We start from the raw sequence: 24,858 nt of genomic DNA on the forward strand, positions 1-24,858 counted from the left end.
TGTTATTCAAAAGGAAGAACTCAAGATTGATAAGGAATGGATTAGAAAATATTTCTACTCTGAAAAATAGACTAATAAGAGAATGGTTGTTCAAATAATTTAAAAAACCCCTTAGAGATGCCTTCCATCTAAAATTTAATCGTTTCATGATGAAGCACAAGGCAACTGTCAAATTTTTTAAATGGTTAAAATATATAGCAAAAGATTATGGAATAAAAATTCCAAAATTTGAAGTAAATATGGTTGAAAAATCTTTTTAAACCTTTCAAACCACCAAAGGAGAAACAATTGAATATATCCATCCTGCTGAGACTAGCTTGCAATTGAAAGGTAAAAAGTTCGACGAGAAAAGTGAAATTAAAGCCTCATCTTTCAAAATAGGACCTAAAGAAAACGACCATAATATAGCCAAAATTGAAGGGATACCTTATATTATTGAACATGATAAATATACAAATATTTTCCTCCAAACAATAGGCAAGCAAACTACAATAATAGAAAATATAGTAAACAAGTTAAAAGCAACTTCTGAAACCAAGAGTTCTAATAAGCAAAAGGAAGTTGTCCTATTCAAACCTCCAACTATTGAGGCAGGAAAATTTAACCTGCAAGGAATAAAGAAAAAATAGCAAAATAGTGAATTAATAGATGAATTGGTTAAAAGATTAAAGAAGCTAAACATTAATGAAAAGGGTCAGTCTTCCAAAAACAAAGAAAGAGATGTTCAAGTCCTGCAAAAGGCACTTGACCAAGAAATTGTTGATATGGAAAAGACTTTTAAAACTAAAAGCCTAGATATTAATAGAATTGATTATGGGAGAAAAGTAAGGCCAGTGTCCCAACCAAAATGTACTATCCTAGACCTACCCAAGTAGATCTACAGATAGAAGAAGATTTAATCTCTACCTCAGTTTCCTATTCAGGAAAATCTATTGTAAATTGGAACATAGATGGCATGACTGAAAACCAAATTCTAGATCTCATGAAGCACATGACCATGTATGCCACTGCCTGCAAGGCAAGTGGAAATCAAGATCATGAGATAGCCAAAGCCATAATATGTGGATTCACAGGATGGTTACGAGGCTGGTGGGATTTTCATATGGATGAGGAATCAAAAAATCGAATATTAAATACCTCAAAAAATGAATAGTCAAAAGTGAAAATGGTTAAGACAATATAGTACAAGAAGGAGATGCAGTCAATACATTGATATATACCATTACCCTCCATTTTGTAGGAAGTACTGCTTTGTTGGCAGCAAGATCTGAAGATTTGTTATCAAATCTAAGATGTTCAACACTCTCTCATTACAAATGATACAAAAATGTATTTTTCTCAAGGCTACTATCAAGAGAAGATAGTAAGTCAGACAACTAGAAAGAAAAATTTATAGTTGGTTTACCACATCTTTTTGCAGAAAAGGTAAAAACAAGGCTTAAAAATAAACATGGTGGAATTATTCCTTATTCTCTATATACATTAGGTGAATTATCAGCCGAAATTTGTGCTGAGGGTCTGGCTTTATGTACAGACTTGAAACTTCGAAGACAATTAAAAAAACAGAGAATAACAGGGAACAAGGAGTTAAGAAACTTCTGCGAACAATTTGGATTCAATACTCTACTCCCTTCAAAGTCTTTTCATAAGAAGAAACATGAAAAATTTAGAAAAAGAAAATTCAAACATTTTTCAAAGGCAAAAGAAAAATTTTTCAAAAAATTCTTACTAGATAAACCATCTTTTAAAAATAAGGGGAAAAGGAAAATCCATGTCTGTTACAATTGCGGCAAGGTAGGTCATTACAAAAACAAATGTAGAGTTCAAAGAAGAATTAACTCTCTGGAAATAGATGATAATATTAAAAAACAGTTATTTGAAGTACTCCAAATAGAGGATGAAACCTCTAAGTCCTCTTATTCAGAAGAGGAAATGTTGATTGGAGAAATAAATGATGAGGATATCATTATCAGTAGTTCTGATTCAGACTCTGATGATGAAAATAATCCAGAAAAGAAAAAGAAAAATTGCCAATATAATTTTTACAAGGCAATAATGGATATGAACGGATTAAGCATTAATACCCTCACAAAAGAAGAGGATCTAATTATATACCTCATCGACAAAATATCTGACCCAGAAGCTAAAAAAGGAAGCCCAGATCCAATACATCAATATTGTCACACCCCAAGAATTTACAATACTGATATTCCTGAGATGTGACTGTCAAAACATATATACATCTCATTGGTAGGAAAAATTTACAGTGGCGAATTCTTACAAACTAACAAAAGAAAGCTTAAGCACAATTACAGTATCTTCCAAAGTTGATCCTGACGAGCACTCAAAATGAAACCATATTTATCCTGAAAAAATATTTATCATAATTTGATGAGTTTGGCTACTCAGTAAGTGATGATCATAATCCTAAAAATGATCATGATTGAAAGATATCAATATTTTCAAAAAGTAGATCTATTAACAGAAATGCATTAACAGTTTCACTTTTAAAAAAAAATGCATAATTAAGTATAATTCGAATAATTGAAATGCGTATAACATTTTAACGGCAATGCATAATTCAAAGGATTCCACAAATTACCCTATTGGCGTCCCAAGTAGGTCACCTATATACCCCATCAACGTCCTAAAGGGTCCACTTAATCCCTATTGGGGTCCCAGATAGGTCCACTTAATCCCTGCAAGTCTACTTATGCCTCACCGGCGTACCGGATGAGTCCACTTAATCCCTACCGGCATCCCAGATAGGTCCACTTATACCTCACCGGCGAACCGGATGAGTCCACTTGCATACTTAATGTATTTCTAAATCTCTTTAAACATTCGAAAGCAGCAATATCATGTACTCAACATATCACTGAAATTATTAATATGAATTTTACTGAAACCATTAATAACAATCACTTTCAATAACATTTCTAAAATAACCAGTCAAATATTTTGGTCTCAAATGAAGAAAGGTAGCAGTTCGTAAAGACATTCTAGCATAATTGCCAATCTAATATGGATAGAAAAACTCTTATAGAAATTCACGAATACAGAATTATCAAAATTTCTGCGATGTCAATTCGCAAATGAACATTTCACAGACAATGCTATAATCAAATGCAAAAATATCAGTTTTCAATTAATAAGGCAGTCATTTGCAAATGAAATTTACAATGTCTAAATATTCAAAAATAGTAGAAAGAAATCTCACAATTTTACTAAAAGCAGAAATATCACATTTATTTTTAATAATTTTACAGTATCTAAAATTTTCTAACAATGGACAAGAAAATAAATAATTTATTTTTAAGAATTTACAGCATTTAAAATATTCTAATATCATAATTTTATTAAAAATATTATTTTTCAAAATAATGAGGTCGCTTGCGCATAAAATTTATCGCGCCTAAAATTCATGATAATAAGCAGAAGTAATTATTTCATTTCATTTTTAAAAAGAACGGATTATTTTTCAAGATAATGAAGTCACTTATCTAAAATATTTGAGAGGGAGCTTCCGATAAAAATTCGGCTAGAGAGAGAAAGAGCTCACTCCATTTCGACTAGAGAGAGAGATCCTTTTGTACAGTGGGAGTCCTCACCTTTCCGAATTTTAATTCTTATAACATATTATTATATTATTTTATTAAGCTCCACCTCATACCTGAGGTGTTACCATAATATTATGCGAGAAACGATTAAGGCCCACATCAACTAAGGACGTGGTAAAAGAAAGGAAAAAGCTTAAACCAAAAGCTTTTGAAGATAGTGATGGTCCCTAAGAACTATCATGCTCATATGGACCATCACTTATTAAAAATTTCTTTTTTCTCTGTTTTTTTTTTTTTTTTTGAAATTTTAGGATTATTACATTCTTTCCCCCTTGAAGAAATTTAGTTCTCTAAATTTGTGTACCTGATTACTGAAAAAGATAGAGATATTTTTCTCTGATATCGTTTTCTCGTTCCCAAGTCGACTCCTTTCTTGAATGGTATTGCCATAATATACGGACCAAAGGAGTCTCCTTGTTGCGCAACACTTGTACCCTTCTATTTAGTATCAAAATTGGCTGCTCAATGAAGGATAGGTCCTTCCTGATCGGTAAAGGTTCATATTTCAAGATATGGGATAGGTCGGGCTGATATTTTCGTAGTGATGATACATGGAAGACATTATGGACGTTTGCCAATTCGGGTGGTAAGGAAAGTCTATAAGCGACACCTCCGATTCTTTCCAGGATTTCAAATGGTCCGATGTAACGTGGACTCAGCTTTCCTTTCTTGCTGAATCTCATAATGCCTTTTATTGGTGAGATTTTTAGGAAAACTCGATCACCTTCCTCAAATTCAAGATCTCTCCTTCGGTTATCGGCATAACTCTTTTGCCAACTCTGAGCTGTCTTGAGCCTTTCTCGAATTAATGTTATCTTATCTGTGGTTACCTGGACAATTTCTGACCCCAAAAGCTTTCTTTCACCAACCTCGTCTCAACAGATGGGTGACCTGCATTTCCTTCCATACAGGGCGTTATATGGTGCCATCTGGATACTGGCTTGGAAGCTATTATTATAAGCAAACTCAATCAGGGGTAAATGGTCATCCCAGCTTCTTGTAAAGTCAATGACAGAGGCCCTCAGCATATCTTCCAAAGTTTAGATGGTCCTCTCCGATTGTCCATCAGTTTGGGGGTGAAAGGCAGTGCTAATGGTGAGTCTCATTCCCATGGCTGACTGTAGCCTAGCCCAAAATTTAGAAGACCGAAACTCCATGCAACCGCACTATTTCCATAATGTACAATTGGGCCAGTCGATCGAAAGTGTACATCGTGCGAATCGACAAAAAGTGGGTAGCTTTGGTCAGCCGGTCCACAATGACCCAAATGCTATCATGTCCTAAATTTGTTCTAGGCAAGCTAGAGATAAAATCCATAGAGATATGCTCCCACTTCCACTCTAGCACGAGTAAAGGCTGCAACAACCCAGCGGACCTTTGATGCTCAGCTTTTACTTGCTGGCATGTTAGGCACTTAGACAAAAATAGTGCTACCTCTTTTTTCATATTATTCCATCAAAAGGTTTTCTTCAGGTCCTGATACATTTTAATACTTTTGAGATGTCTCGTATAACGAGAGTGATGTGCTTCTTCCAAGATAGCTTTCTTCACACTCTCATCATTCGGGATACAAATCCGACCTTTGAATCTTAGCAAATTCTCACTACATATAGAGAATTCGTCTCTCTTTCCCTGCTTCACCTCTTCTACAATTGTTATAAGCTGAGGGTCTTTCTTTTGTACCAATCGAATCTGTTGGATTAATTGGGGTTTTGTCTTAATGTTGGCAATCATACTTACCACACCATTAATGGACGGAGCCGGATGCCAATCTACTATTTCCTCTAACATTCTCATTTCTTGGATTATTAGATGAGTTAAGACTCCAGTAGATTTTCTACTTAGAGCGTCGGCCACAACGTTATCTTTTCCCGAATGTAATGGATTGTACAATCATAATCTTTTAAGAAATCCATCCATCTTATCTGCTGCATATTTAAATCCTTCTGAGAGAAGAGGTATTTCAAGCCCTTATGATTATGTATATTTAGAATTGCTCATCATATAGATAATGCCTCCATATTTTTAAAGCGAATACTATTGCAGCCAGTTCCAAGTCATGAATTGGATATTTTTTCTCATATTCTTTCAACTGTCTGGATGCATATACCACTACTTTCCCATATTTCATTAATACACAGCCCAAGCCTTTATGTGAAACATCACTATAAATTACAAATCCCCCACTCCCCTCAGGAATAGTTAAAATAGGTGTTGAAGTTAATCGAACTTTTAGTTCTTGAAAACTCTCCTCACATTCACTTGTCCACTTAAATTTGACATTTTTCTGTGTCAATCGAGTCAATGGGGTTGCGATTCGAGAAAATCCTTCTACAAATTTTTTGTAATATCCTGTCAATCCCAAAAAACTTCAAACTTCAATCACATTACTTGGTTGTTTTCAATTAACAACGGCTTCAACCTTTGAAGGATCAACTGATAGACCTTCTTTTGATATGACATGTTCTAAAAATATCACTTGTTCAAGCCAAAATTCACATTTACTAAGTTTGGCATACAATTTATTTTCTCTTAATATTTGCAATACCATTCTTACATGCTGCTCATGTTCCTTCTGATTCTTGAAATAAATTAAAATATCATCGATGAATACCACAATAAATTTATCCAAAAAGGGCTTAAAGGCCCGATTCATCAAATCTATAATTGCATCCGGTGCATTGGTTAATCCAAAAGGCATGACTAAAAATTCATAATGGCTATACCTTGTTCTGAAAGCTGTCTTGGGAACATCTTTATTTTTAATCTTAAGCTGATGGTATCCAGATCTAAGATCAATTTTTGAAAACACTTGTGATCCTTGTAATTGATCAAATAAATCATCAATTCTAAGTAATGGATACTTATTTTTCACTGTCACTTGGTTCAACTGTCTATAATCGATACACAATCTCATGGTCCCATCTTTCTTTTTAACAAACAATACCGGAGCACCCCAAGGTGACACACTGGGCCTGATAAAACCTTTATTTAATAATTCTTCTAATTGTTGTTTAAGTTCTTTAAGTTCTGCAGGTGCCATTTTGTAAGGTGCCTTAGAAATTGGGGCTACCCTTGGCAATAATTCAATAGAGAATTCAATTTCCCTGTCAGGAGGTAATCTTGGCAATTCTTCAGGGAAAACGTCGGGAAATTCTCGGATAACCGGAGTGGTATCCAAATTTATTTCTTCCTTCCTATCTTCTTTGATATAGGCAAGAAACACCCTTTTCGAAGGAGGCGATTAGTTCGAATACAGAAGATTAAATATAATGGGAAGTCTTCTTTGATACCATTGAAGTAAAATACTGGTTGATTCGGAATACATCAAAATCTTGAATTTTTAGGAGTATTAAATCAACCAACAGTTTCTTTTCTTCTATCTATATTATACAGAATTTGTACACTATATTGGTGTCACTTGAATTTCCCATCGGTGTGGCTACCTCTATAATGTATTCTAATTGTTCTTGTTCTACCTTTAAGTGGCATGCAAAGTGTGGTGACACAAATGAATGAGTAGATCCAGGATCAATCAAAACACGAGCTACTTTTTGGAAGATAATAATAGTACCTTGTATCACTGATTTTGAGGCGTGAGCATCTTGCTAGGTGATGACAAATACTCTTCTCTTCATCTGAGGCTTTTGAGCTATCTCTCTTTGCTTTGGAAGCTGTTGCATCTATAAGCTAGGACATTCTATCTGGTGCCCCAATTTTCCACATTTAAAACAGGCTCCGGTATTCCAATAACAAGGGCTCGATCCATGGTTTTTCCTACAATTTTTACACGGTTCTATTGGGCGTTGAAGTCGCAAAAGCCTTCGCTTTGTGTTTGCCCTTTCAAACTGATGTCGATTAGATGGTGTGGGTCTAACCTAACTTTTCTGATTTTTTATCTTTTGGTAATCTTCAAAATCTTTTTCGAGAATTTGGGCTAGATCTACTATTTCAGTATAAGTTTTCAATTTTAAGATTGATATTCTGCTTCTAATAGCTGGTCTGAGACCCCTTTCAAATTTTTTCACCTTTCTTGCCTCATTGTTAATCGTATGTGGTGCAAACCTAGTCAATTTAGTAAACTTGGCCTCGTTCTGTGCTACAGTCCGGTTTCCTTAGATTAATTCCAGAAATTCCACTTCTTTTTGGTCTCGAATAAAATCTGGGAAGTACTTTTCATTAAACGCCTCTTGAAATACTTCCCAAGTCAAGGGTTTATTTTCTTTAACCAATACTCTTTTTGCCATTCGCCACCAATGTTGTGCTTCTCCTTCTAACATAAAAACTGCTAAGGCCACTTTCCTATCATCAGGACATTCCATTACGTCGAATATTTTCTCCAATTGCATAATCCATCCTTCGGCTTCCAGTGGGTTTACAGTACCCTTAAAAGAAGGTGGGTTCAATTTCTTAAATTGTTCGATATTACTCCCACCATTTATCGTAACTAACTGCTTGGGTGGATTGTTGTTTTCCATCTGATGTTGTATTAGAGCAACCATATTTTCCAAGGCTTTGTGAATTCCTTCCATATTAGCTTCAGCTATTCTGGATCTTGACTTCGTCCCTGTCTGTACACACAATAAAAAAGTACATTCGTTTTAAATTTCCTAAGAATCTTAAACCTATTGCTCTGATACCATAATTGTCATGCCCAAAGAATTTACAATACTGATATTCCTGAGATGTGACAGTCAAAACATATATACATCTCATTGATAAGACAAATTTACAGTGGCGAATTCTTACAAAGTAACAAAAGAAAGCTTAAACACAACTACAGTATCTTCCAAAGTTGATCCTGACGAGCACTCAAATGAAACCGCAGTTATCCTGAAAAAATATTTACCATAATTTGATGAGTTTGGCTACTCAGTATGTGATCATCATAATCCTAGAAATAATCATGATTGAAAGATATCAATATTTTCAAAAAGGAGATCTATTAATAGAAATGCATTAACAGTTTCACTTTAAAAAACAATATAATTAAGTATAATTCGAATAATTGAAATGCGTATAACATTTTAACGGCAATGCATAATTTAAAGGATTTCACAAATTACCCTACTGGCGTCCCAAGTAGGTCACGTATATACCCCATCAGCGTCCTGATGGGTCCACTTAATCCCTATTGGCGTCCCAGATAGGTCCACTTAATCCCTGCAAGTCCACTTATACCTCACAGGTGTATCGGATGAGTCCACTTAATCGCTACCGACATCCCAGATAGGTCCACTTATACCTCACTGGCGAACCGGATGAGTCCACTTGCATACTTAAAGTATTTTTAAATCTCTTTAAACATTCGAAAGCAGCAATATCATGTACTCAACATATCACTAAAATTATTAATATGAATTTCACTGAAACCATTAACAACAATCACTTTCAATAACATTTCTAAAAAAACGAATCAAATATTTTGGGCTCAAATGAAGAAAGGTAGCAGTTGGTAAAGACATACTAACATAATTGCCAATCTAATATGGATAGAAAAAATCTTATAGAAATTCACGAATATAGAATTATCACAATTTATGGGATGTCAATTTGCAAATGAACATTTCACAGACAATGCTATAATCAAATGCAAAAATATCAGTTTTCAAATAATAAGGCAGTCATTTGTACATGAAATTTACAGTGTCTAAATATTAAAAAATAGTAGAAAGAAGTCTCACAAGTTTACTAAGAGCAGAAATATCACATTTATTTTTAATAATTTTAAAGTATCTAAAATTTTCTAACAATGGACAAGAAAAATAAATAAATTTATTTCTAAGAATTTACAGCATTTAAAATATTTTAATATCATAATTTTATTAAAAAGATTATTTTTCAAAATAATGAGGTTGCTTGCGCATAAAATTTATCGCGCCTTAAAATTTATGATAATAATAAGCAAAAGTAATTATTTCATTTTATTTTTAAAAAGAACGGATTATTTTTCAAGATAATGAAGTCACTTACCTAAAATATTTGAGAGGGAGCTTCCGGTAAAAATGCGGCTAAAGAGAGAAAGAGCTCACTACGTTTCGACTAAAGAGAGAGATCTCAAAAGTTTCCTAGGGTCGGAGTCCTCACCCTTTCGAATTTACATGCTTATAACATATTATTATATTATTTTATTAGGCTCCACCTCATACCTGAGGTGTTACCATAATATTATGCGAGAAACGATTAAGGCCCACATCAACTAAGGACGTGGTAAAAGAAAGGAAAAAGCTTAAACCAAAAGCTTTTAAAGATAGTGATGGTCCCTAAGAACCATCATGCTCATATGGACCATCACTCATTAAAAGTTTCTTTTCTCTCTTTTTTTTTTTTTTTTTTTTAAAAAATTTTAGGATTATTACAAATATGTCCAAAGCCCCATCTAGAAAACCTAAGTCTTCTCTTATCCCAATAAAAGAAGATTATAGTTTCTAGGATATTTTGAAAATGGTACAAAATAAAACACATATAGAAAAGGAACCTTCAATATCTGAGCTAAAATATGAAATCAATAAAGTTAGAAATGAATTGATAGCTTTGAAAGCAAGAGTTCAGATTTTAGAACTAACCAAGAACCCCATCAACGAAGAAATTGATGAAGAAAATATAGAGAGTGAATTTAATAATTTAATGACTGAATATAATATTACTTTACCACCTGAGGTTGAAGACACCCTTCCTAAACCTGAAACCTCCAAAGTCCGTATAAATGTAATTGAAAAGGTCCAAAATTGTAAATATGTAAACCTAGTAGACAAAATAATAACCCAAAAATGGTTTACTAATATCAAAATTGTAGTTCAAAAGGAATACAGTTTCCAAACTACCGCCCTGATAGATTTAAGAGCAGATCTAAATTGCATTAATGAAGGATTAGTGCCAACTAAATACTTCAACAAGACTACCCAAATTCTTAATACTGCAAATGGCAGTAAAATGCTTATTAATTATACACTGTTAGATACTGCAGTATGCAATAATGATGCTTGTTTCAATTTTCCCTTCATAATGGTAAAAGGTTTAAGTCAACCTGTTATTTTAGGGACTCTTTTTTTTAATATGCTCTATCCAATTAAGATTGATGATACAGGGATATAAGCGAGTATTGAAGGGCATAATGTTAAATTTACCTTTATTGAAAAGCCCAGAGTCCATGAAATCAATAATATTAAAAATAAGATTTTTTCTAAAGAGAAATTTCTGTATTATCTGAAAGAAGAAATAAAATACAAAAATATGAAAGAAAAATAATCTCTTCCGGAGGTTCAAAATAAGATTAGATCTCTAAAAACCGATATAGAAAAGAATATATGTGCAGATATCTCCAATGCTCTTTGGGACATAAAGCAACATATAGTTGAACTTCCTTATGAACCAGATTTTCGAGAGAATAAAATTTCTACTAAAGCAAGACATATTCAAATGAACAATAGGTTACTCGAAATCTGTAAAAAAGAAATAAAAAAATTATTAGATAAAAAACTTATCAGAAAAAACTCATCACCATGGAGCTGTTCGGCCTTTTATGTGGAAAAGGCCTCTAAATAGAAAGAGGGGCTCCAAGACTGGTTATAAATTGTAAACCACTTTACAAAATTTTGAGATGGATCAGATATCCAATCCCAAATAAAAGAGACCTCTTGATAGACTAGTCAATGCTTGTATATTTCCAAAATTTGATCTCAAATCATGCTACTGACAAATCCAGATTGCCGAAAAAGATAAATATAAAACTGCATTTAATGTTCCGTTTGGGCAATTTGAAAGGAGTGTTATGCCTTTCAAATTAAAAAATACACCATCCGAATTTCAAAACATCATGAACGAAATTTTTAATACTTAGACTAAATTCATGATTGTTTATATTGATGATGTACTTATTTTCTCTGAATCAATTGATCAACACTGGAAGCATTTAAGTACATTCATAAAAGCAATAAAAAATGTTGGCTTACTAGTTTCCACGAGAAAAATAAATCTATGCCAAACAAAAATAAGGTTTTTAGGACATAATATTTTTCAGGGAAGAATTATTCCTATCGATAGAGCAATAAAATTTGCATCCAAATTCCCAGATATAATTCCGGGAAAAACTGAATTACAAAGATTTCTTGGTTGTTTAAATTATATTTCGGAGTTTTATAAAGATTTGGCTTTAGATGCAAAACCTCTATTCCAGAGGTTGAGAAAGAATCCTCTAGAATGAATCGAAGAACATATCAAGGCAGTTAGAAAAATCAAAATAAAAGCTAAGGAATTACCATGCCTAGCTCTATCAAGTCCTACATCGTTTAAAATAGTAGAGACTGACGCCTCAGAACAAGGACTTGGTGTTGTATTAAAACAGCAAGTGAATAATCAAGAGCAATTGGTTCTGTTCACCTCAAAAACTTAGAACCCAACACAACAAAATTATTCAACAGTAAAAAAGGAAATACTTGTGATTGTTTATGCTGTTATAAAATTTCAAAGTGATCTGCTTAATCAATCATTCCTTATAAGAACTTACTGTAAAGCAGCCAAGGACATCCTTCAGAAATATGTCAAAAATCTCGTGTCAAAGAAAATTTTTGCAAGATGGCAAGGTATTCTTTCTGTCTTTGAATTTACTATTGAACATATTAATGGTAACACTAATTATTTGCCTGACTTTTTTACCTGAGAAGGGGGGCAGAAGGAGCCAACAAAACCAGATGATGGAAATAGTCCCTAGTCTAGAATCATCCTTGGCATCTCCATTAACACCAAATGCTCTAATAAGAAGGCAAATACAAGATATTGATATATTTTCCCTTCAAACACCAATAAGCACTCAAACTCCTAGTGTTAAATCCATATATTTAGAAACAACATATATTCATTTGCTAATCATAGAAAATGAACATCAGTCAAAAAATCCGACTGAAATAGTTGCCTTATACCTCAGGTAGCATATGCATCCTAGTATGGGAGATCTGCAAAGAATGGTACAAATGTATCCTTATAGAAACGGGGTCAGTTTTCATAGTTCATTATTCCAGAAATAACGATAATGAAATAACATATTCAAAGTTCCAAATCAAAAAAGTTATTTCTTACAAAGAATGGGGATCAGATTCTTTAAAGCCAAAGATCATAAATACGAAAGGATTTAAAATAAAATCCTATCATTATTATGAATACATAAATACTTGGGACGAAGTCTTTTCATACCATAATACAAAAAATTCTCATAGCTGACATATTCAGTTCAAAATAACTTAGCCAAATAAGTTTCCAAACTGCTTTAAAAATTGGTTCTCTATATGGGGATCAACAAACCAGATTCTACCAAAAGAAATACAAATTTCACAGAGAAAATTATCTGAATATAATGGGCAAAGTCTTAAAAGAGATTTCCATGTATATTTTATGACCTTATATCAGGTCCCGTGGATTTTAAAATGGGATTATCAAGTTTCAACAGATGATATGAACGGGTGGGATTATATCCCCGAATTAAGAAGGCAAATCCATATCAAATGGTGGGACAGCTACAAAAATGAATCCCTAAATCCAGACAAAATAAAAATAAAATTTATACCTTCAGTTTCACCCAAAAAAAAAAAAATGGAAATATCAGAATATGTTGCAATATTACAGCAACAACACTCCAATCTATCCAAAGAAGAGCTTAAAAGGAAGCTCTGGAGCGCAATAGAAGATAATGAGGAAAAAATGTCCACCTCTACTTGAAGTGTTGAACAGGACGATTATAGTCTGATGAATGGTGATGATTGCACCGGAATTGAATTTTCTTCAAATTAAAGAAAATTCAAAAGGGACCAGAACGACTCCAACCTATCAAGGACACGTGTCGTAGTCACTATCACCACTACCGACAAAGTCGCTGTCACTGTAGCCACTCACCGACGGAATCTCACTGTAGCCACTAGCAAATAGCCACTGATCGACGGAATCTCACTGTAGCCACTAGCCGACAGCTACTGTAGCCACTGACCGACGGAATCTCACTGTAGAAGATAAGGTGATGATGCGGATTTCAAACGTTTCAAATCCGTTTATTTTTTTAGGGCTATAAAAGGAGGGGAGGGGAGCTCTTCTGAGGGACATCCGGAGTTTTGAAGTTCTTTCTCTACTCTCTTCTTTACAAGTTCTCTCTCTACTCTCTTTTATACAGTTCTCTATCTGCTCTCTTCTCTACAGTCCCCTCTCTATTGTATATCCAGTAGTGCTTGAAGCTATCTGGTTTCTTTACTAGTGTAAGAATTAAATGTGCGACTGCTTTTGGAAGGAAATCCCTGACTATATCCCTGAGCAGTTGAAGTTATTTATCAGCTTCTGTAACTGTGAAATGTGAGATTACTTTATTTATTATAAGTTTGATCTGAATTCATGTTTAGGATCATGTTTACCGTGTATTCCGTTGTTAGTTTCTGTTTGATTTGAAATAGATATAGGAGAAAAGATGAGAAACGTAAATTCGCGTATTTGGTTGTGGTGCGCCAACGACCCAGATTAACGTATTTAAAATCAAGGGTCCTCATTCAAAAGGGGAAACGCTAGCTTGCAGAAGGGAAACTCCATTTGAAATGGAGACAGCTTAGGCCAGCAAACTCCTGCCTACACTCTCGCCTACTGTGCAGAGATGGCAGGCCTACCTGCCTCAAACCCTTCTCATACTCCATCTTTCTCTCTCTACCTGCATCCACTCCCCCTCTCTCTCTCTAAATCACATGAAATAAAAAACCATTCCCTTTCTCTCTCTAAAACCAGATGAGCCCTATCTCTCCCTGCACTCAGTTTCCTCTCTATCTTTCACAAACTTCAGGAGCCCTAATATACCCTCGCGAATTCTCTCTCTCTCTAAACCAGAAATACAAGGGAAGCCCTACCAAACTAACGTCTCACTCTCTCTGTCCGCCTCATTCGACAATAGAAGTGAAAGTCCTATCTTAATCGCAGTCACAGAAGTACGAATAGTTATGGGTTATTGGTTTGAAAACCCTGTGATGGGTTTATAGTTATGGATTATTGGTTTGAAAACCCCGTGATGGGTTTGCATTTGAGGTATTCACTACTGATTTGTGTTTTTTGCTATGAAAAATAGCATGTTTGTTCTAATGCCCCGTGATGGTTTGCGTTTGGGGTATTCATTACTGATCTGCATTTTTTGCTATGAAAAATAGGATGTTTGTTCTAATGCTGTAAATTTGGTTTTTTTTGTTAGTTTGCATTTAAAGATTATCTCTTTCTCTCTCTGTGAAATATATTGTGTTCACTTGACCTGAGTGTTGTGAAGATTGGCTTGGCTTCATCGCTTCTTTGACCAGGTCTGAACCAGGTTAAGTTTCCTGCCTTCTATTATTTTCTCCTTTATTTTTTTTACATATAGATTGAAACTCTACATCACTACTATTTGAAACAACCGCTCTGATCAATCTGAGTCTAGTGGTTTCTATTGATTTCTTTCAATATCTCGTTTGAGATGGCGCAGAAGAATTACCAGTGTTTGATGGATTCTGTGTTTTTGGAGTTGTAAATGCTTATCTTATCTTGTGGTCATATTTGTTAATCCTTATACATAGACTGAACTATCCTTTTTTTAAAAAAAAAAATTTATTTTGTGAATTTTGGTGGCGGGGCTTTGGTTTGGATGTGGCCTCACAATCGGAGGTCATGTGTTTCCAGTAAACAATCTGTTGGTTTGTGCCCAATTAACAAGTCAAAGGAGGAGAGAAGTCACGCTGTTTAGTTTTGTGCAGAAATTTATTCATATTAAGATGGACATTTTGGAGGTTTCAATGTCTGGCTGCTGGATCAAAGTCTGCAAAATCTGTGAAGTTCATGGTTTTGAAATCTTAAAAGTTGATGGTTTTCTGTTTTTATGCATTCATGGCTGGAGAAGGATTTGAAGAAAGCATATTAGTACTAAGGTGCATAACAATTTGATTTCGGTGATGTGGAATAAAGCTTCTGATCCTCTTCATTATCATTGTTCTTTGTGGTTTCTGATCAGTATAATTTATACCATTGACTAAAACAACAACTTGAAGTGTGGGTGTGTTTAGGGTTTCCATTGAGATATTGCTTGATTGACAAAGTTTGTTATGATAGAACTATCCACAATTAGAAACTGAGCATTTTGTGGATTACATTCGGGGTCTTCCTCAGTTACAGTGGACAATTTATAAATCTAGGGTATTTGGAAGGAGTGTGAGGGGACCCATTTTCATCGACTTGGGAATGTTGATTAGTAATTGCCTGGTTTTTGTCAGTCGGTGTGGTTATGCATTGCGCGATTGTTGACATTTTTTCTTGGAAAGTTAACATAGACTCACCGATCAAAAAAGTAAACATAGATTCAGGTGACATTTACTCTCTTTCTTTTTCTTTAGTTTGACTTACATGAAGAATTGTGAATGCCCATAATTAGCAAGAAAGAGGTAATAAAGGAGATATTACTGCATAATTTTGCAAATCAGGGTTCCTTGACCTTAGAGCTTTTGTTGGAAAATGATAAGCTAAAGGAATTAGAAAAGGGACATAAGTTTGTATTTGAAGGAAAATGTTAATTAGTACTAGACTACTGAGTAACATTGTATGTGTTAACTTGTTCCAGAACAACACAAAAGAATCAGTCTTCAGGAAATTGAAAGGTAAGCACTTGATGATGGCTTCTAGGGTGTTTTGCTCAACTTTTGGGCGATCATTAAAATTACAGTTTGGAGATTTCTGGGGAATTCTTTCAACATTCTAGGATGTTAATGGAGGTTAATGTTAACTTTTTTCACGATTTCTTTTTGGGTTTGTTAGGGTGAGGTTGAAACTCATTAATCATTTTTAGGCCTTATAGCATTCACATTCTGTGTTAGTGTGTGTGGTGTGGTGGGGTGTACCGTGTTTTTGTTTTTTTATTTTTTTTTTGGGAGGAGGGGGCATATACTATATACAATCTTGGCATTGGGCAATATGCTTAGGAGGTTTCATATCTAACTATATCCCTAAGCAGAGGTGGCTCTTCATGAATCTTTTGTTTTTTTGTCTACTAGCCTTTCCGTTGGTCACCAAACCATACCACATGATTCCATTGTTTCTTTTGTACCTACTCATTTCTACTATGCGCATCATGTATAAATTGTTATTGTTTGTTTGTAAGCGTATCTGATTTGAATATGATTATTTCTTTAATTTGCAAATTGATATTGTTTGACTTGAAAGAAAAGCACCTAGTGTGAGAAATTTTTTCCATTGTTTCATGCTATTTGGGGTAAATAATTAATTTCCTTTGTTTACTTCTTATGAAATTGGGATGCAAGTCTACACCTTTGAACTACACAACATGTCATCAATTTCCACTAGTGCTGGAGGATATCCATGGCGAACCTGTTCATGGTGCAACTTACAATGCAACTATATCAAGCTCCCGATCTAACCCAAGAAGAATGTACTACCGGTATCCAAATTGTACTTTTTCCCAATGGTATGATGAATATATGGAAGGGATGAATTATAATGTAAAGTTGAGGCGCCGTGATATACACCAAAACAATCAGATACAAGAATCACAGGAGCATATTATGGTCAAGCCTGAACCGATGGTCATTCAACAACAAAGTATTGATACTTTAGGGCGAATGCAACAGTTTATATTTTTCTTGTGTGTAACGAATGCGATTATGTTTGTATTACTTTTGTTGAAAAATGTTTGATATCACTAGATAGTTGGTCTCACATCCCATGAAACATTTATTGGTGTTGATATTGGATTTACATAGAGTAAATTAAAGTCAATATGAATTGTGTGCTTGTAAAAGACTACCTTGGAATTGTAGAAGACTACCTTGAAATGTGATTTGGTTTGAAACATTGTTGAAAACTATTACAAATAAGTTTACAGATTTCATAACTAGCATATAATTATAGCAGTGCAAACCACAGAAGAAAATTTTAGATAGCTAACAAATGGCGAGAAATCTGATTTGAGACAGAATCCATAGCATGTCATTACTTAGGCGTCTCAGTCAACACTTGCACAAGTCAATGGAGTGTGACACAGACATAGGTATAAGAGTCCAAGGTTTTACATTATTTTGAGGGATGAAGGTTATCGCTCTTTTAAGCAAGGGGGAATGGACTCCTCACTCTTGGGACTTTTTTCTATTTTGCGGTTAATCTTTTTGTTTTGGGCTTAAATTTATGATGGTTAATCTTATTGTTTTGGGCTTTAATTGATGATGGGTCAATCTTCCTTTTTTTGGGCTGTATCATTGGTTGTGTACATGGCTTATATGTGATGGAATAGAAGGAATTTAAACATCTCTCTCTTTCTCTGTTTTGGTCTGTCATCATGGCTTATATGTGATGGAATAGAACGGGAATTTAAACATCTCACATCTCTCTCTGTTTTGGTCTCAGTCATCGGTAATGCACATTGTACATAGCTTCTATGTGATGAAATACGAGGAATTTGAACATCTCTGTTTACTTGTGATGGAATGAGTACATGAAATTTGAACAAATCTCTCTCTCTCCATTTGATAGAATAGGAGTTTGAACATCTCTCTCTATCTTCTCTTATCTTGTTACATTTGATAGAATAGGAGTTCGAAATTTTGAACAGATCTCTCTCTCAAATGGAAATCCATGTGCAAACCAACAAGAGTAGACATGACAATTAAAATCAACAAGCTTCCTAACTAATTGTAAATCCATGGACAGGTCAGAAACAAGGAAGACACTCGAGTTGGAAAGCACAAAGACCAGAAGAATGAAATTAACTAATCCAAGCTAGAAGATGAATGACCACGATAACAATCCATTACAATACTGGATTTTACCAAAAAAATGATTATTTGCTATCCCCATTTCCATACAACAAAATGAACATATTCGCCACACATATCCATTACAAAACTTAATTTAACCAAAAAAATGACTCTTTACTGCCCCATTTCCATACAACACAATCACCACATTCACCACACATATGTCCATTACAATACTGAATTTTACAATCACTACATTCACCACAACTATGGAGCGTGTACCAAAAAATAGCTCTTGAACTATATCAAGGAGCGTGTAACAAAAAATGGCTCTTGAATCTTTGGCAAAAATTATCCACATCTTCTGTGGAGCATCTTTTCGACCTACAATAATAAGAATAGTCTTGGTCTATTGCACGTTAAAATAGAGGAGAATAGTGTTGATCTTTTACCAAAATGCACAATGATAATAGCATGGAATACATGGAGAGAGACTGAGGACCTGTTGGGCATTTAGAGAGAGAAAAAAAACCTTTACAGAGAGAGTGAGCCCTGCATAATAGCAAATTCTAATATTGTATATAAGCTGATTTTCCAACCAATGACATCCTGAAAGAGCAATCCATATCTGGTCACAAGCATAATACATAATGCTGCTTACCATAATGTTGCTTACCCTGAGTACATAAAATATTTAAAATAATTCATACATAAAGCATAATACATAATGTTGCTTACCATCAATGCTCAATGTCTCGCGTTCTTATGAGACCGAATCTTATGGCGGACTTTTGGAACTAACCTTGTAGTCAGAAAAGAAATTGCAATATTAGCATTTCATAATGTATTCACAATGACTAATATCATCTGAAAATGCTAATACATCTAGATGGAAATGCTCATACAATTAAAAATCAAAAGAATCTAAAGGTATGGATTACTACTTTTCACGAACGTATGATGGACAATTTCTTCTGTCATGCCCACTGCCCTGGCAAACTGCGCATTTCCTAGACTTCTCCATTGGCTTCCAACCCTCTGATCGAGCTTGTTTTCTTGCATTTGTCGGCCGTCCCTTTGCCCATGCTCGTGGAGGATCAAGAACATTCTGGTAGTTGTAACTTCCATTTGGTGTGTCACTACAACTAGTAGCACTCTTCTCATCATTGACATGGCTCATAGTGTCAACATGTGGGCGTTGCTTACAATCGAATTTATTGTTAACCTCTATGATATCATCGTGTATTAAAGATATTACAAATTCATGAACCTCCACACTTTCTGACGCATGCTCAGCAAGGTATCGAAAAACCTACATGACATCGTTATATCGAATGGAGCGTGGTAGTACAAATGTATCAAGAAGTTCTTTGCCTTTTTCATCAACAAAAACCCCCCTCCTTACTTTCTTTGACCAAAGCCTCATTATGTATTGTGAAGGGATTTCAAAAATATTTTTCATCATAAAAATCTTCAACACATGCCTGCAAAGAAAGCCCATCCTCTCATATAAGTGACAATTGCAATTAGCCTTCTTCTCATGGGGATTGAATTCCACTAAGTACGATCTACATCTAGTTCCCATATCTGCCACCTTAAAAGGGGCAAGCTGTCCATTTTCATCAACTAACTCACTTATCAAATTCATACAATTGGCAACCTCTTCCACAAATACCTTCAAAAACTTTTGAGTATAGATTTTTTGTGCATGTGACTCAAATAGAGAAGTTGTTCTTAAGATTGGAGTAGTTGTAATGTCGTTTAAGTCCTTTTTCTTTTCTTTTCGTACCTTCTTATCTTGCACCTTGGCACATATTTCCAATAATGTACATAGGCTTGTTTTGGAGGTCAAGTACATCTTGAAATCCTTATTAATCCCTTCACTTCTTTGGGTAGAAGTCATACCCGCTGTGAACCTGCCAGTCAAGTATGCATCTACCCATTGCATGCGACAACCATATAGCCTATTTAGCCATTCATTGCTTTCCAACTCATATTTCTCAATCATCAATTTCCATCTATTTTCAAATTCTTCTATTGTTGGGCTAGCTATACAACTCCTGAAGATATTTGAAAAAGAAGGATATATGCGCAAGACATGGAATAGTTTTTCTTTAACTTTCGATAGTATATGCCACTTACAGTAATGATGCTCACTCTGGTAAAAAACTTGTCTCACTGCGGCTAAAATTGCATGGTCTTGATCAGTGATAATAACACCTAGTTGTTGTCCACCAATTGCTTCTAACCAATTTTTAAATACCCAAACAAATGATTCTACCTTCTCATCAAATATGAGTGCAAATCCAAAGAAAGTTGTATTGAAATGGTGATTTACAACAAGTATGGGAGCAAATGACATACTAAAAGTGTTTGTTTTGTATATGGTATCAAATGTAACCACATCAGAGAAACATCGATAAGAAACTGTGCATGTGGCATCTATCCATAAGATGCTGAGAATGTGATCGTCTGCATCTAATTTCAGTCTATAGAAAAAAGACGGGTTAGATTCTTTTATTTTATGTAGTCATTGCATAACTAGACTACCATCTTCTCCTCTTAGTTTTCTTCTAGCACTGGCAATTTTATTTTCGATGTCTTTTTTTGTATATGTAACATTCTTGATCCCTCCAGCTTGCTCTATAAAGATGTCATGAATATGTCTTGGCCTAACCATTGCCGAACTCATTAGATTTATCATCAACTTTGTGGCACTAGACAACGTTCGGTGGCTGCGAATTAGACAAGCTTTTCTTGGACTAACTAGATCATGATTATGATCATCAATAAACCTAGTCACTTTTTTATTGAGTCCTAGCTTAGCCTTACACCCACACCTTGATTCAGGGAGTACCTTTCCACTGACCTGCTCTTTCACTTTGCGAAATCCTTCCTGAGAGCAATTAATTTCTCTAGTAATCCTTTCACCATTATTATTATGGGTAGTGCCCAACCGGATACCAAAGCGTTTGGCCAATGCATAAGCCTTATAATAGTCAATTGCATCTTCCTCTGAAGAAAACTTCATTCCTATATGGGCTACTTTGTTTCTTGGCCTTTGGTTGAGGAGTTAAGTTCTCCATCTTGTATTTCTATAAATTTTCTAGGAAGGGTTGCAAGATAAGGAACCTGCTCCATGGGATCATTGTTGTCACCCACGTTGTCTCCAATTGCACAAGTGGGAGATGACACACAGTCTGAAACGGTGTGATCCATCTATGTTTTTCAACTGACCATACATAGAAAAACAAACTACATAAATATATGTATTCAAACCTTTATATAAACATAACAACACTCCTAGTTAACTATTCAAGTAATCTTACTTCCATTATAGGATCAACCACATTCAAACAATTGTAGACAACAGGGTTGCACTCTTATTAATTTGAACTTAACTCTTAAAGTAATGTGTATGAGCATTAAACACTAGATTAGACATCATAGGCTTGGGGCTTTTGTAGTTCACATATGACATTAATAGTGTCAAGACACAGAACTCATGTATCTATTTGAAACAATGTCTCAACAAGTTGATCATGCCTAACATATATGTTTTATTAGTTTTTTGTAATCTTAAGTGGGACAAAAAGATTAAGGATATGTGACCAAACCAAGTACTTTTGGATGTTAACTTATATAACCAGGCATTAATATAACCCAAAATTCACAAGTTCATCAGCCCATCACATCACACATTGCGCATAAAGTACACAACATACTCAAAATTCTTCACATATGAATCAAATTCAAGCCCATCAGTAGACTTTTCCATTGAAATATCAAGGATAATAGGAACTTCATCAGTAACCTTTTCCATTGAAATAACAATGATGATGGGACAACTAATGAATTAAAAAGAAAAATACCAATGAAAAAGAAATAGCCCTAAAAAATGGTGATGAAAGTTAAATAGAATGAGCACATATGAATCAGGCCCATCAGTATAACTTTCCGTTCAAATATCAAGGATAATGTGAACTTCAACAGAAACCATTTCTATTAAAATAACAATGATAATGGGACAGCTAATGTATATATATAAAAAAATTGCCATTGAAAAAGAAGTAGCCCTAAAAAATGGTGATGAAAGAAAAATAGGATGAGCACATATGAATCAAATTCAAGCCCATCAGTAGACTTTTCCATTGAAATATCAAGGATAATGGAAGCATCATCAGCAACCTTTTCCATTGAAAGAACAATGATAATGCGACAGCTCATGTATTTAAAAAAAAATAGCCATTGAAATAGAAATAGCCCGCCAATTGAATCTGAAACATTTAGTTCTTTTTCATTTATATTTCGGGCATTTGGTCACAAGCCTCCAATTGAAAATTTCAAAACCATGAACTTCACAGATTTCACAGACTTTGATCCAGCAGCCAGACATTGAAACCTCAAAAATGTCCATCTTAATATGCATAAATTTCTGCACAAAACTAAACAGCGTGACTTCTCTCCTCCTTTGACTTGTCAACAGATTGTTTACTGAAAACACAGGACAAAAACCAGGCAATCACTAATCAACATTCCCAAGTCGATAAAAATAGATCCCCTCACACGCCTTCCAATGCCCTGGATTTGTATATTGGCCACTGTAACTGAGGAAGACCCCGAATGTAATCCACAAATGCTCAGTTTCTAATTGTGGATAGTTCTATCATAACAAACTTTGTCAATCAAGCAATATCTCAATGGAAACCCAAAACACACCCAGTTTATCATTGTTCCATGGTCCATGAAAATAGATTTCTATTTACCCTAAACACTTCAAGTTGTAGTTTTAGTCAATGGTATTAATTATACTGATCAGAAACCACAAAGAACAATGATAATGAAGAGGATCAGAAGCTTTATTCAACATCACCGAAATCAAATTGTTGTGCACCTTAGTACTAATATGTATAAGAATTAACAAAATATGACCACAAGATAAGACAAGCATTTACAACTCCAAAAACACAGAATCCATTAAACAGGTAATTCTTCTGCCCCATCTCAAACGAGATATTGAAACAAATCAATAGAAACCATTAGACCCAGATTGATCAGAGCGGTTGTTTCAAATAGTAGTGATGTAGAGTTTCAATCTATATGTAAAAAAAATAAAGGAGAAAATAATAGAAGGTAGGAAACTTAACCTGGTTCAGACCTGGTCAAAGAAGCGATGAAGCCAAGCCAATCTTCACAACACTCAGGTCAAGGGAACACAATATATATATTACAGAGAGAGAAAGAGATAATCTTTAAATGCAAACTAACAAAAACAACCAGATTTACAACATTAGAACAAACATCCTATTTTTCATCGCAAAAAACGCAAACCAGTAATGAATACCCCAAATGCAAACCCATCACGGAGCATTAGAACAAACATCCTATTTTTCATAGCAAAAAACGCAGATCAGTAATGAATACCCCAAATGCAAACCCATGACGGGGTTTTCAAACCAATGACCCATAACTATAAATCCATCACAAGGTTTTCAAACCAATAACCCATAACTATACGTACCTCTGCGACTGCGATTAAGATAGGGCTTTGACTTTTGTTCTCATATAAGAGGCATAGAGAGAGAGAGACGTCAGTTTGGTAGGGCTTCCCCTATATTTCTGTTTTAGAGAGAGAGAGAGTTCGCGAGGGTGTATTAGGGCTCCTGTAGTTTGTGAAAGATAGAGAGGAAACTGGGCGTGAGAGAGAGATAGGGCTCATCTGGTTTTAGAGAGAGAAAGGGAATGTTTTTTATTTCGTGTGGTTTAGAGAGAGAGAGGGAGTAATTCGCTAAAACAAAATCGACCAAAATACCTTCGAAACATTTTTGGGGTATTTTGATCGATTATTTGTATGTAAAATATTTTTTTTTGTTATTTTTTATAAATTTACTTATTTTTTTATGAATACACGTTTTAAATTTTATATCATTTTAATTTGTAGAAAAAAAATAAAAAATAAAAAATAAAATACTATAGACAATTGTGACCATATGATAAATTTTAGACGGTAATGAAGGCAGACAAAATCACTGTTCACTTTCACCCATAAGAGTTTTGTAGAATCTTTTATATATATATATATATATATATATATATATATGATTTATATTGAAATCCTGGATTGAGAAGCTTTTTCCCTTGATTGGGATTGCAACCCCAATCTTCATATGAAAGTAACCTTTTGATTTGCAATTTTGAATATGCAAATATTTTGGTATTGTCTTGGTAGAAATGTACTATGGAAACTGAACCAGTTTCCATAAGTATGGCTTCATACCATTCTCGATTCTTGATACCATAAGAAGAGTTCATATGGTTGGATAAATATAGGGGAGCTATTTTACATGGGTCTAAGCCAATATGATTGTCTGAGATAATAGTTTCTGGTAAGAAAGCGGTATCAGTATATACTGACTTGGGAGAATTTGAAGTTTGTTTATTGGGATACGATGCTGGGGTGAATGCTGGACTTGGGGTAACAAATGGGCTTTGTG

General features: G+C 34.4%; 2 long non-coding RNA genes across 9 annotated transcripts; one reads left to right on the forward strand and one right to left on the reverse strand.

Moving 5' to 3' along the window:
- The first annotated feature begins 13,778 nt into the window (after window positions 1-13,778).
- LOC110007793 (uncharacterized) lies at window positions 13,779-17,412 on the forward strand. 5 transcript variants are annotated; one of them, XR_016061198.1, is made up of 3 exons: window positions 14,015-14,940; window positions 15,362-15,532; window positions 16,916-17,412. It is a non-coding gene; the product is annotated as an uncharacterized LOC110007793 (long non-coding RNA). The 5 variants fall into 5 exon arrangements; XR_016061196.1 differs by having other exon boundaries at window positions 14,023-14,666; window positions 14,827-14,940; window positions 15,362-17,412; XR_002281989.2 differs by having other exon boundaries at window positions 13,779-14,666; window positions 14,827-17,412.
- A 1,018-nt stretch (window positions 17,413-18,430) lies between these two features.
- On the reverse strand, window positions 18,431-24,085 carry LOC105421120 (uncharacterized). 4 transcript variants are annotated; one of them, XR_016061194.1, is made up of 3 exons: window positions 19,309-24,085; window positions 19,103-19,166; window positions 18,431-18,973 (listed from the first exon to the last, which is right to left on the reverse strand). It is a non-coding gene; the product is annotated as an uncharacterized LOC105421120 (long non-coding RNA). The 4 variants fall into 4 exon arrangements; XR_016061192.1 differs by having other exon boundaries at window positions 18,431-18,748; window positions 18,897-18,973; window positions 19,103-24,085; XR_016061195.1 differs by having other exon boundaries at window positions 18,431-18,748; window positions 18,897-18,992; window positions 19,103-24,085.
- Between the last annotated feature and the right edge of the window lie 773 nt (window positions 24,086-24,858).

This window comes from Amborella trichopoda, chromosome 8 (genome assembly GCF_054954075.1).
Source record: "Amborella trichopoda isolate Santa Cruz 75 chromosome 8, AtrichopodaSantaCruz75HAP2 v2.0, whole genome shotgun sequence".
Lineage (NCBI taxonomy): Eukaryota > Viridiplantae > Streptophyta > Magnoliopsida > Amborellales > Amborellaceae > Amborella > Amborella trichopoda.